This window comes from Marmota marmota, unplaced genomic scaffold, assembly GCF_001458135.2.
Source record: "Marmota marmota marmota unplaced genomic scaffold, marMar, whole genome shotgun sequence".
Taxonomy (NCBI): domain Eukaryota; kingdom Metazoa; phylum Chordata; class Mammalia; order Rodentia; family Sciuridae; genus Marmota; species Marmota marmota.
In genome coordinates, this window is record NW_026000082.1 from 11,461,583 (window position 1) to 11,472,764 (window position 11,182).

The window sequence follows — 11,182 nt, forward strand, 5'->3', positions numbered from 1 at the left end:
GTTATTTTATTAAAGAATTAGCTCCTGTCTCATCGCCTCAGCAGCTCTGAACCATCCGTTCCTGTAGAGAATATTCCCATGGGTATCTGCATCCCCTTTCCAACTCACCCGGCAGCCCCCTGAGGGCTGAAACTACATCTTACTCATCTCTGTTCTCCCTGCCCACCAGCACCCAGACCAGGGCCCCAAATGCAGGAGGCATGAAACATGTGCATGAATCATACATAGTCCAGAGAAGCCTGACTTCAGCCTGAGTCAGGACCACCTGGAAGGCTTGTTAAAACAGATTGCTGGGCCCATATCCAGAGTTTTTGGTTCAACAGGGCCAAAGAAGGGCCCAAGAACTGAAATAATCCCCCCAGTGATGCTCCGGCTGATCACCAGGAACCTCACTTTGAGAACCAGGGACCTAAGTCAGTCCTCCCACGTTACCACTGGAGAGAATGAAGCCCAGATTTTATTTATTTGTTATTTATTTATTTATTTATTTTGGGGCCAGGAATTGAATCCAGGAGTACTTAACCACTGAGTCATATACCCAGCCCTTTTTTACATTTTATTTTATTTTGAGATAGGATCTCACTTGAGTTGCTTATAGCCTCTCTGAGTTGCTGAGGCTGGCTTTGAACTTGTGATTCTCCTGCCTCAGACTCTTGAGCTGCTGGCATGGCAGGTTTGTTTTTGTTTATTTGTTTGTTTGTTTGTTACCGGGGATTATGACAGGTTTGTTTTTGTATTTGTTTTGGTTTGATGGATACCAGGGATTGAACGCAGGGGCACTTGACCACTGAGCCACATCCCCAGCCCTATTTTGTATTTTTATTTAGAGACAGGGTCTCACTGAGTTTCTTAGGGCCTCACCCTGATGAGGCTGGTTTTAAACTCTGGATCCTCCTGCCTCAGCCTCCCAAGTTGCTGGGATTACAAGTGTGCATCACCATGCCCAGCAACAGGTTTGTTTTTAATGTGGAAAGAGCTTGTGATGTCCTCAGCCCAAAGGCCCAGTCTTCCAGTGAGCCTCTGGGACATTCCTTGTCTGCAGAAAGCCTGCTCTGGAAGCTCTGTGAGCCCAGAGTATTTTCTCCTCCAAGCATCCCTTTTCCCACACTGCATCCTTCTTCTCTGACCCCACAGTCGGGCCTTCCTAGATGGAGCACAAATGTCTACATTCATTTTGCAGGTCCATACCCTTTCTCCCCACCCAGTGACAAATCACAGTGCCACTGAGTTGTCACTGTCAGGCCTGGGTCCGTCTTTCCCATTTGACTCACAAGCACAGGGACCTCATCGGTGTCATTTGAGTCCCCAGTACAGGCCCTGATATTACAAAGCGATAGATGAATGGATAGATGAATTGAATGAATGAATAGGTATAGGAGTGAATGAGGAAATGAATGAGAGAATAAATAACCAAACCCCGAGAAATTCCTTCTGTTGGGCCATTAGCCTTCCATAGAGGACTACAGATTCCCTGGGCAGGAGGACCTCCAACATCATCCACTCCAACTTCCACTTTTCAGTACCTTCCGTGGCCCAGAACCTACAGCTCCATGCCCATTCCTAGGAGCCCAGTCTCCACTTGTATACCCCCCTGGATTAAGGGTGAACTCCCTCAAGGCTGCCTAGACAATTAGAGAGTTTAACAGCCACTCAGAACAAGGCTGCTCCCCTGGGGCCTGAGACAGCCAGCCGAGACATGGGAGCACATGTCCGGTCCCATGCGAGGCTTTCTTCTAATCCTCTCACTCCATGAGCTTGCTTCCCACGGTTCCCTCACACACCTAGGGTTTCTTTTTTTCTTTCCGTTGCCTCCACCCCATGGTCCAAGAGTAATGAAGAGTCTACATCCAGACCTTACCACTCAGGCACAACTGAAATGCCACCACCTCCAGGAAGCCTTCCTTTCCCATCCTAAGTGGCACGCACAGCATACACACTTTATAGCCCTTTATATCTCACAATGCTTCTTCTCTTAAATTCAGAAAATTGGTGCTAATATCCTCTTTTTGACCTTAAGCAAGCTAGCAGCAGAGATGGAACACAGAGTATCCTCACCCACCCACATACTCACACACCCACACACACCCGTGAACACTCAGTCTTATTTGGGGGGGATATAGGGGATTGAACCCAAAAGGACACTTAACCATTGAGCCACTTCCCCAGCTCTTTTTCACATTTTATTTATATTTTATTTCCATATATTATTCATATTTTAGAGACAGAGTCTTGCTGAGTTGCTTAGGGCCATGCTAAGTTGCGAAGGCTGGCTTTGAACTCACAATCCTCCTGCCTCAGCCTACTGAGCTATTGGGATTACAGGATGCACCACCACCTCTGGCTCACTCAGAGCCTTAAACATAGTAGATGTTCAATAAGTGTCCCCAGAATGAATGAATGAGTGAATGGGAAAGAACACGGGCTGTGTGAGCAAGTGGAAGCACAGGCATGCATGAACACATGATCCAATGAAGGCCTCAGTCCCCTCCTGTTCCCCAGGCTGAAAACTCCAGTTGCTTCTTAGGGGCCCCCTAGGGCATGGCAGAACACAGGAAGCTGTGGGATGAATGAAGGGGTGGGCAGGGGCCCAAGAAGGAGGAAGAGGTGGAGGAAGGGGGTAGTGATACCAGGGGAAGAGGAAGTGGAGGTGGTTCAAAGCCATGCCCCTCGGATGCCCAGCCCTTTGTGGAGAAGAAGCGAGGACAAGTAGAGCAGTGAGAAGCAGGCTAAATAGTCCAGGAAGAGAAGACAGCAAGGTGCGGATGGAGAGCGGCAGGGTCAGCAGATGATGAAGGCAGATCCAGGATGGAGGAGCGAGTGTCGCCAGCCCCGCACTCCATCCTACCTCTGGGGTCTCACCACCTGGAATCCCCTACTGGGCCCGACTTCCTTGCACAGGGACTGTTTAGCAAGAGGGCTGTCCTCCCGGGCCCAGCACGTCCCCAAGTGAGTCAGCACTGGCTGCACCCTCTGGATTCGGAATCTCAGGTCCCCAAGTCCTCCCCAGGCAGCCTCTGAAGTCCTCCCGCGTCCTAGCGAGAGGCCCGCCCACCCCAGCTTCCCATCCCGGGATGCTTCAGGCCACAGCATGCCCAAGCAAGAGGTCATCCGGCACCACCTGGCCGTCCGGAGGCCAGTTCGGGAAAGAGGTTCACCTGCCTCCAGAGAGACCTGCGGGGAGGAGGAGCCTGGAGGGAGGGACGTGGCCCTTCCGGGGGCGTGGGGGATGGGCTGGCGAGTGGAGGGGAGCTTACCCAAGTGCTGGGACACTCCGGAGCTACGGTCTTGCTTGCTGGGCAGAAGTTGGGGGAGCGTCGGAGGTGCCAGAGCAGAGGCTGACCGCGGAGGCTGGAGGGAGGCGCGGAAGCGGCGCCAGGCAGGGGCGAAGGAGGGAGCAGTCGGGGCGAGTTCCTGGACAAGAAGGCTCGGTCCCTCCCCTGCCAGGAGCGGGTGGGGCGGCCCCGGGCTGCTGGGCCAGCAGATCACAAAAGTCCAGGCCCCCTGGCCGGCGCCAGGCTCTCCAGCCCACCCAAGGCGTCAGTTCCCGGGCACTGGACGGGGGCGGAAATGCTGGCACCAGGTCCAGGCCGAGTGCAGCTGGCGCTGGGGCGGGAAAATTGCCTCCGTTATCGCTAAACCAACCCCTTATAGTCTTCAACAGGACTATCTGCTAACCGACCTCACCTTTATAGAACGCTTTCTATGGGCCCAGCCCTGTGCTGGGATGAGGTTCTGAGTAGGACATACTGTCCTTGCCCTTATGGGTATTGAGAGGGAAAAAAAGGGACAAAAATGGATGGTTCCAAACAGTGCAAAGATAATCAATGCCACCCAGGATCTCTTCACCCAGAGCGAACCACTGTTGACATCTGGGGACATGTGCTTCCAGTCAGGCTAGAGCTGAGAGATGTAGGCATCTCTCCAACCCTATGTCTGTATGTTGTATTACATATGATATGAACTATCTGATATAGGATATGCTCCTAGGATAATGGACTCAGAGACACTACTTTTGCTAAAAGCAGTGACTATGCCTACACCTGCAGATGTCTTATGGGTAACTGAAAGCAGAATACTGCTTGGCATCTCTGCCTTCATTTTGTGTCTATCTCCTTTATTATCTTAAATGCTGTGACCTACTCAGCTCTACACATAGGTATGTTAATCATCCAAGGGGTGTTCATCTAAAAACTGGTAACTCAGTTTTATTAGCTCTAACTTTACCTTTGACCCATCTCATTCCCTTTCAGACTTAGCCAAGATTTGCAAATGAGGTAGAATACAAAAAATAAAAAATAGAAAAAAGCCACAAGTCTATAAGACCAGGGACTCAGGAGGCTGAGGCAGGAGGATTGCAANGAGGAGGAATAGGAGGAGGAGGAGGAGGAGGAAATAGGGGACAGAAAGAAAGAAGGACAAGGAAATGAAATTTTGATTCAGAAGTTCCTCATACACTTCCAGGCCTGTCATTCCCAAAACCAGTCTCTCTCCTAAGGTAGTCACTTCCAAATTCCTGGGAAATCTATTCACTTATGATAATTACCTTGAGCACTGTAATTAACCCTCAAAGTAAATAGATTAAGAGAATTACCATATTTTGAAAAACCTATAATTTAGGGAGATTTCCACCACCATATATTGATTATATAATGAAGAAAGAACACGTTAGCCTAAAGATCCAAGATTGACCTGACCACCATAAACTGCCTTGTGATCACTAGACTGATATCATCCCTACATACTTTCTCACACACATCCCTCTCCAAGTTGCCTCTCTTTATTGATTTACTTTTTTTTTTTTATACCAGGAATTGTACTCAGGGGGACTCGACCACTGAGCCACATCCCCAGCCCTTTTTTGTATTTTATTTAGAGACAGGGTCTCACTGAGTTACTTAGTGCCTCACAGTTGCTGAGGCTGGCTTTGAACTCGTGATCCTCCTGCCTCAGCCTCCCAAGCCGATTGGGTTACAGGTGTGCGCCACCACACTTGGCTGAACTTATTTATTTTGTTTACTTTTTTGTGGTGCTGGGATTGTACCCAGGGGTGCTATACCACTGAGCTACATCCCTAGCCCTTTTTATTTTGAGACAAACTCTCATTATGTGGCCCAGGCTAGCTATGAATTTTCAATCCTCCTGCCTCAACCTCCTGAGAACATGGGATTACAGGTGAACACTACTGAACCAGGCCCAAATTCCCTTTCCAAAGAAGCACCAGGCCAGGCACAGTGGTCTATGTGCCTGTAATCCCAACAACTCAGAGACTAAGTCAGGAGAAAGATCACAAGTTTAAAGCCAGCCTGGGCAACTTACTGAGACAATCTCAAAATAAAAAATAAAAGGGCTGGAGATGTAGCTTGATGGTAAAGCATCCCTGGGTTCAATTCTTGATCCAAAAAAAAAAAAAAAAAAAGAGCCAGACAAAAACTCATCTCTGTCTTGAAATTGCCCACATTCTTTCTTGAACATGTATCTACTTTCCTAAATAAACCCCTGTCTATGCCTCTGGTACGTGCTGAAATTATTATTTTTTCTTATGTAAGCCAAGGACCCTGCTCATCCTGAGCTGAGTTACCCCTTCCCTCTGGGAACTTCTTGGACCCTTCTCTGGAGGTACCTCATCTCCTATGACACAAGGACATTCGACTGTCAGCCTCCACATCATCCTGTCTCAGACCCCTGGGGTAGCACCTAGAAGTCTTCAGTTGTTGCCTAAAACCTTTCAGGAACAGTAAATGTCGCAGGCAAATCACCCGTGAGACTGTCCCCTTAAACAGAAGCAGTCGTCCCATGGTAACTGAAATGCCCCTCAAGTACTAGGACTTCTCCAGAGCCACCTCTCTCTCTGCAGAACTACAACAAAGACCATGATCAACCAGACCACAATTTGACCAAAACTCTTCAATTCTGCCTACCTCTTGCCCCTACCCCAATTCTTCATCTAAAACTAAAGTTCATATGAATCCCCCAAAGGCAGGGCTGAGACGCTGGGTCTCACTTTACCTTCCCAATACAGCCATATTAATTAAAGTTCCTTTCCTGCTTTTTGCCATTACTTTTTCTGTTTGGTCTTTGGGGTGAATGGCTATATCTGGTTTGGTGGAACCCTGGGAGTCAGTCATCTGGCCTAGGACATTGCTTGGAGGGACCAGCTAGATAGATAGACGGAAGAGCCAGTGTTGGGACACATGCTCATCTGATAAACTGAGAAGAGACTTAACAAAGTACAGCAGCAATCCCCAAAAGAAGATGCTTCCAAGGATGCTGCAGTCTGGCTGGGCACAATTCAGGAGCCACTTGTCAAAAGAAACGAACTTTATTTTTAGAACACACATACACACTGCACCATACAGCTCCTCAGGAAAACCCTCAGAGCCCAACTGCCACCACTGGCTTCCCACAAGCCTCTCAACCTCCCCCACTCCTCCTGCTCTTGAGGCCCAATTGGCTGGGTCCTGTGGGCGGAGCCAAAAAAAGTCCCCCAATGAGTAGCTCTGTGGTCTGAAAGGGCGGGGAAACAGCCCAATGAGCATCACTGCAGAGGAGCCAATCAGTTGGCAGCTAGAAGTTTGCTGGGGCCGCTGTGAGCCAATCATCAGCTGGCAGCTGGAAGTTTGCTGGGGCCCCTTCAGTTGTGGCTCTCAACACAAGGAGGAGGAGTGTGGCACTGGGAGTACATTCCACACCAGGACCAGGGGCTATAAGGGGCTGGGCATTCCAGGCACCCACAGAGGCTGATGCAGGAACTCATCCTGCCCAGTCACTGTGGGGAGAAAGGGACAGTTGGTGGAAACAGAGCTGCTGTGCAACGAGTCATACCTGAGGCCCACAGCCTCCTTCCGGGACCTGCCGTGGTAACACATGAGGGTCTTCCCCTTGCCACTGGCTTCAGCCATGTTCTCAGAGCACCCAAAGGGTGAGACCCTCAGGGCCAGAATCATAAGCATCTCATGGGTGGGCCTGAGCCGCAGCCTGGGTGCCAACACAGGCCATCTCTGGCTCAGCAGGCAACATTGATGCTGAACCTCAGCTCAGCAGGGTCTCTGGGTGTCAGCAACAGCAAATGACCTCCAAGACCACTTTCTAAGTGCTGGTGAGTCACATCTGAGGACACATAAAACCTAAGGGATTGGTGGACTTTGCAAAGAAGAGGAATTCCCACAGTGACAGGAAGGATAGTTGGGGTGGCACGAACCATGATGGTCCCTTTGTTTGTTTTGGCATTACAACAAATTGAATTTGGAGCACCTCCAGGATTGAACCTGGAGGTGCTCACCAATAAGCTACAGCCCCAGTCCTTTTTATTTTTTATTTTAAGACAGCTTCTTGCTAAATTTCCAAGGTTGAACTTGAACTTGCAGTCCTCCTGCCTCCACCTCCTAAATTGCTGGGATTACATGTATCACCATGCCCCGTTTAAACATGAATAAATTTTGAGGGCATTTTGCTCAGGAAATAAGCCAATCACAAAAAGAAACACTATATGATTTCACTAAATGAGTAATCTAGAGCAGTCAAATTCATGGACAAAGAAAGTTGAATCGTAGTTGCCAGAGCAGGAGAAAGAGGGAAAAAGAGAGATTGTTTAATGGGTTCAGAGTTCAAGTGTTTTGTTGTTGTTGTTGTTGTTTCCTTTTTCTTTTCTTTTCTTTTTTTTTTTTTAGGATTTTTTTTCACAATGCCTTTATTTTATTCATTTATTTTTATAAAAATGTGGTGCTGAGGATTGAACCCAGTGCCTCAAATATGCTAGGCAAGTGTTCTCCCACTGAGCCACAACCCCAGCCCCAGAGTTCAAGTTTTGCAAGAAAAAGTTCTAGAGAATTTGAATAGATTTTACACTACAGAACTGTTACACTTAAAAATGGTTTAATCTGGGCTGGGCTTGAGCTCAGTGGTAGAGTGCTCGCCTCGCACATGGGAGGCACTGGGTTCCATCCTCAGTGCCACATAAAAATAAAATAAAGGGGGCTGGGGATGTGGCTCAAGCGGTAGCGCGCTCGCCTGGCATGCGTGCAGCCCAGGTTCGATCCTCAGCACCACATACAAACAGAGATGTTGTGTCCGCTGAAAACTAAAAAATAAATATTAAAATTCTCTCTCTCTCCCTCTCTCTCTTAAAAAAATAAAATAAAATAAAGGTATTATGTCCATCTACAACTAAAAAATATATATTTTTAAAAAATTGTTTAATCCTCAGGAGGCTGACGCAGGAAGATTTCAAGTTTAAGGCCAATCTTAGCAACTTAGTGAGGCCTTGAGTAACTTTGCAAGACCCTGTCTCAAAAAAATTTTTTTTCTTTTTAATTAAAAAAAAAGTTAAAAGGCTGTGAATATAGCTCAGTAGTAAAGCACAAAGCACACCTGGGTTCAATCTCTAGTACCCGCCAAAAAAAAAAAAAAAAAAGCTTAGATGGCAATTTTTATGTTATGTACAATTTATCACAATGAAAAGAATTTTAAATAAGAGTTCTTTATACATTCTATATACAAGTTATTCTTTGTATATCTGTTTTGCAGATATTTTCTCCAAGCCCATGGCTCATGTTTTCCTTTTCATAATAGTATCTTTTGAAAAGCAAAATTATTTAATTCTGATAAAATCCAATTTATTGATTTTTAATTTCATAGTATAGGCTTTTTGTGTCCAATTTAAGACATCTACCAAATCCAAGGCCACTGAGATTTTCTCTTATGCTTTCTTCTAGAGGTATTATAGTTTTGGCCCTTATATTTATATTATCATCTTTTTAGTGTTTTCTTTTTGTTTTGTGAGAAGTGTATTTAGAGGCATTTGGGTTTTGGTTTTGCTTTGCAGTACTAGAGATTAAACCCAGGGATACTCCGCCACTGAACTAAGTCCCCAGCCTTTTTTCTTTTTTTATTTTGAGACAGAGTCTCCCTAAGAGCTTTGCTTCATTGCTGAGCCTGGCCTCAAACTTGAACTTTTCTGCCTTAGCCTCCTGAGTTGCTGGGATTACAGGTGTGCACCACCATGCCCGGCACAGCTGACTTTCATTTTTTTAAACATAGTTCACCAGTTGTTCCAGTGCCATTTGTTTTAAGACTATCCTTAGCCAGGCACGGTGGCACATGCCTGTAATCCCAGCAGCTCGGGAGGTTGAAGAGGGAGGATCTCAAGTTTGAGGCCAGTCTCAGCAACTTAGCAAGACCCTCAGCAACTTTGAAAGACCCTATCTCTAATTTAAAAAAAGACCAAGGAGATATTGGGGATGTAGCTCAGTGATAAAGTGCCCTTGGGTTCAATCCCCAGTACCAAAAAAAAAAAAAAGAAAGAAAGAAAGAAAGAATGATTTTTAATATTAAGTGTATGTCTTGAAATTTACTCAGTTTTAGTGGCATTTTGTATGTTCCTTAGAATTTTCTTTGTAATGATCAGCATGGTGTCTGCAAATAAAGGCAGTTTTCAGTTTCTGATCTGCATGCCTTTATTTGTTCTTAGATTTCTCCCAATTTAATGCTCCCACCTCACCCCCACCGCACCTTCTTCTGGATTACAAATCACAATTCCAAAAAACCTTATGCTCTCTGGAGGCTCTCTCTCACCTGAACCCAAGAAAATCCCACAACTCCCAGTAAAGGAAAACTAGAGAGCCCTGGCTGGAGACTCAGAGGACTTTGTTACTCCCCAGCACTGAGCAGGGTCTCTGTGATGCCCTGGTGGGCGATGCTTACAGAGAAAGACTCAGAGGACTTCTTGGTTGGATAGGCATGTGCCTTCCATCCATCTTGTCTTATTGCACTGATGACACTCTCCAGCACACACTGAGTAGGTGTGGTAGAGGCAGGACATCCTTGCCTTCACGTTCCTGACATTCAGTCTATCTCTCTGCCGGGCTAAGTATGACATTCGACCTGAGTTTTTGCAGATGCCCTTTCTTTATCTGGCTGAAGGAGTTCCTATCCTTCTATTTCTAGTTGCTGTGAGATTTGTTGTTGTTGTCGTTCTTGTTTTGGTCACTGTTGTTTTGTTTGCTTGTTTCAGTACTGGGGACTGAGCCCAGGATCATCCTACCTCTCAGCTACATTCTCAACCCTTTTGTTTATTTATTTATTTATTTATTTATTTATTTATTTATTTATTTATTTATATCTTAAGACAGGTTCTCACTAAGTTGTCCAGGTTGGCCTTGAACTTGCCATCCTCCTGCCTCAGCTCCCAAGTCTCTGGGATTATGGGGTACCCCACCATGCCTGGCTGCTACCAGTATTCATCATGAATAACGTTGGATCTGGCCAAATATTTTTTATGTCTTAAATGGTAGAATTCACCAATGAAGTTGTTATATGACGTAGGCTGTGTAAGATGTTTTTAAACTACATATCTACATATTCAATTAATTTATTTCTCTTTCCTTCCTTCCTTCCTTCCTTCCTTTCTTTCTTTCTTTCTTTCTTTCTTGTTGAAGCCAATGTGCTTAACCACTGAGCCACATCCCTAACCTCTGCTGAGGTTGGCTTTGAACTCATGATCCTCCTGCCTCAGCCTCCCTAGCTGCTGGGATTACAGGATGTGCCTCCATGCCCAGCTTCAATTTCTTTAATAGATATAGAGCTGATTAAGTTGTCTATTTCATCTTTTTTAAATATTTTTTTTAGTTGTCAATGGACCTTTATTTTATTGATTGATATGTGGTGCTGAGAATCGAACCCAGCCAGGCAAGTGCTCTACCACTGAGCCACAATCCCAGACCTGTCTATTTCATCTTAATTGAATTTGGGTGCACTCTATTTTTTTTCTTTTTATTTTTTTTTTAATTTTTTTTTTTTTGGTAGATATAGATGAACAAACCGCCTTTATTTATTTATTTATTTATTTATTTTTATGCGGTGCTACGGCTCAAACCCAGTGCCTCACACATGCCAGGCAAGTGCTTTGCCACTGAGCTACAGCCCCAGCCCCACATTGTATTTCTGTTTCATCAAAAAGTTCAGATTTATTGGCCTGAAATTATTCATAACATTCCCTTATTATCTAGTTAATGTCTATCAAACTGGCAGCGCTCTCCCCTCTATCATTTCTGATATTGGTGGTTTATGTCTCCCTTTCATTTTCCGGATCAGACTGGCTGGAAGTTGATCAATTTCATTAAACTTCTCAAGTACCAGATTTTTTGTTTCATTGATTTTTCTTGCTGTTCCTCTGTTTTATGTTTAT

General features: G+C 45.7%; 1 protein-coding gene across 1 annotated transcript in view; it reads right to left on the reverse strand.

Annotated features, from left to right (window-relative positions):
• The window catches only part of Acot11 (acyl-CoA thioesterase 11), a 94,065-nt gene extending 90,533 nt beyond the window's left edge, over nt 1-3,532 (reverse strand). The window contains exon 1 of the mRNA XM_048815322.1: nt 3,255-3,532. The gene's annotated coding sequence lies outside the window, so the exon portion shown is untranslated. The remainder of the gene's footprint in view (nt 1-3,254) is intronic.
• Nucleotides 3,533-11,182: the final 7,650 nt, after the last annotated feature.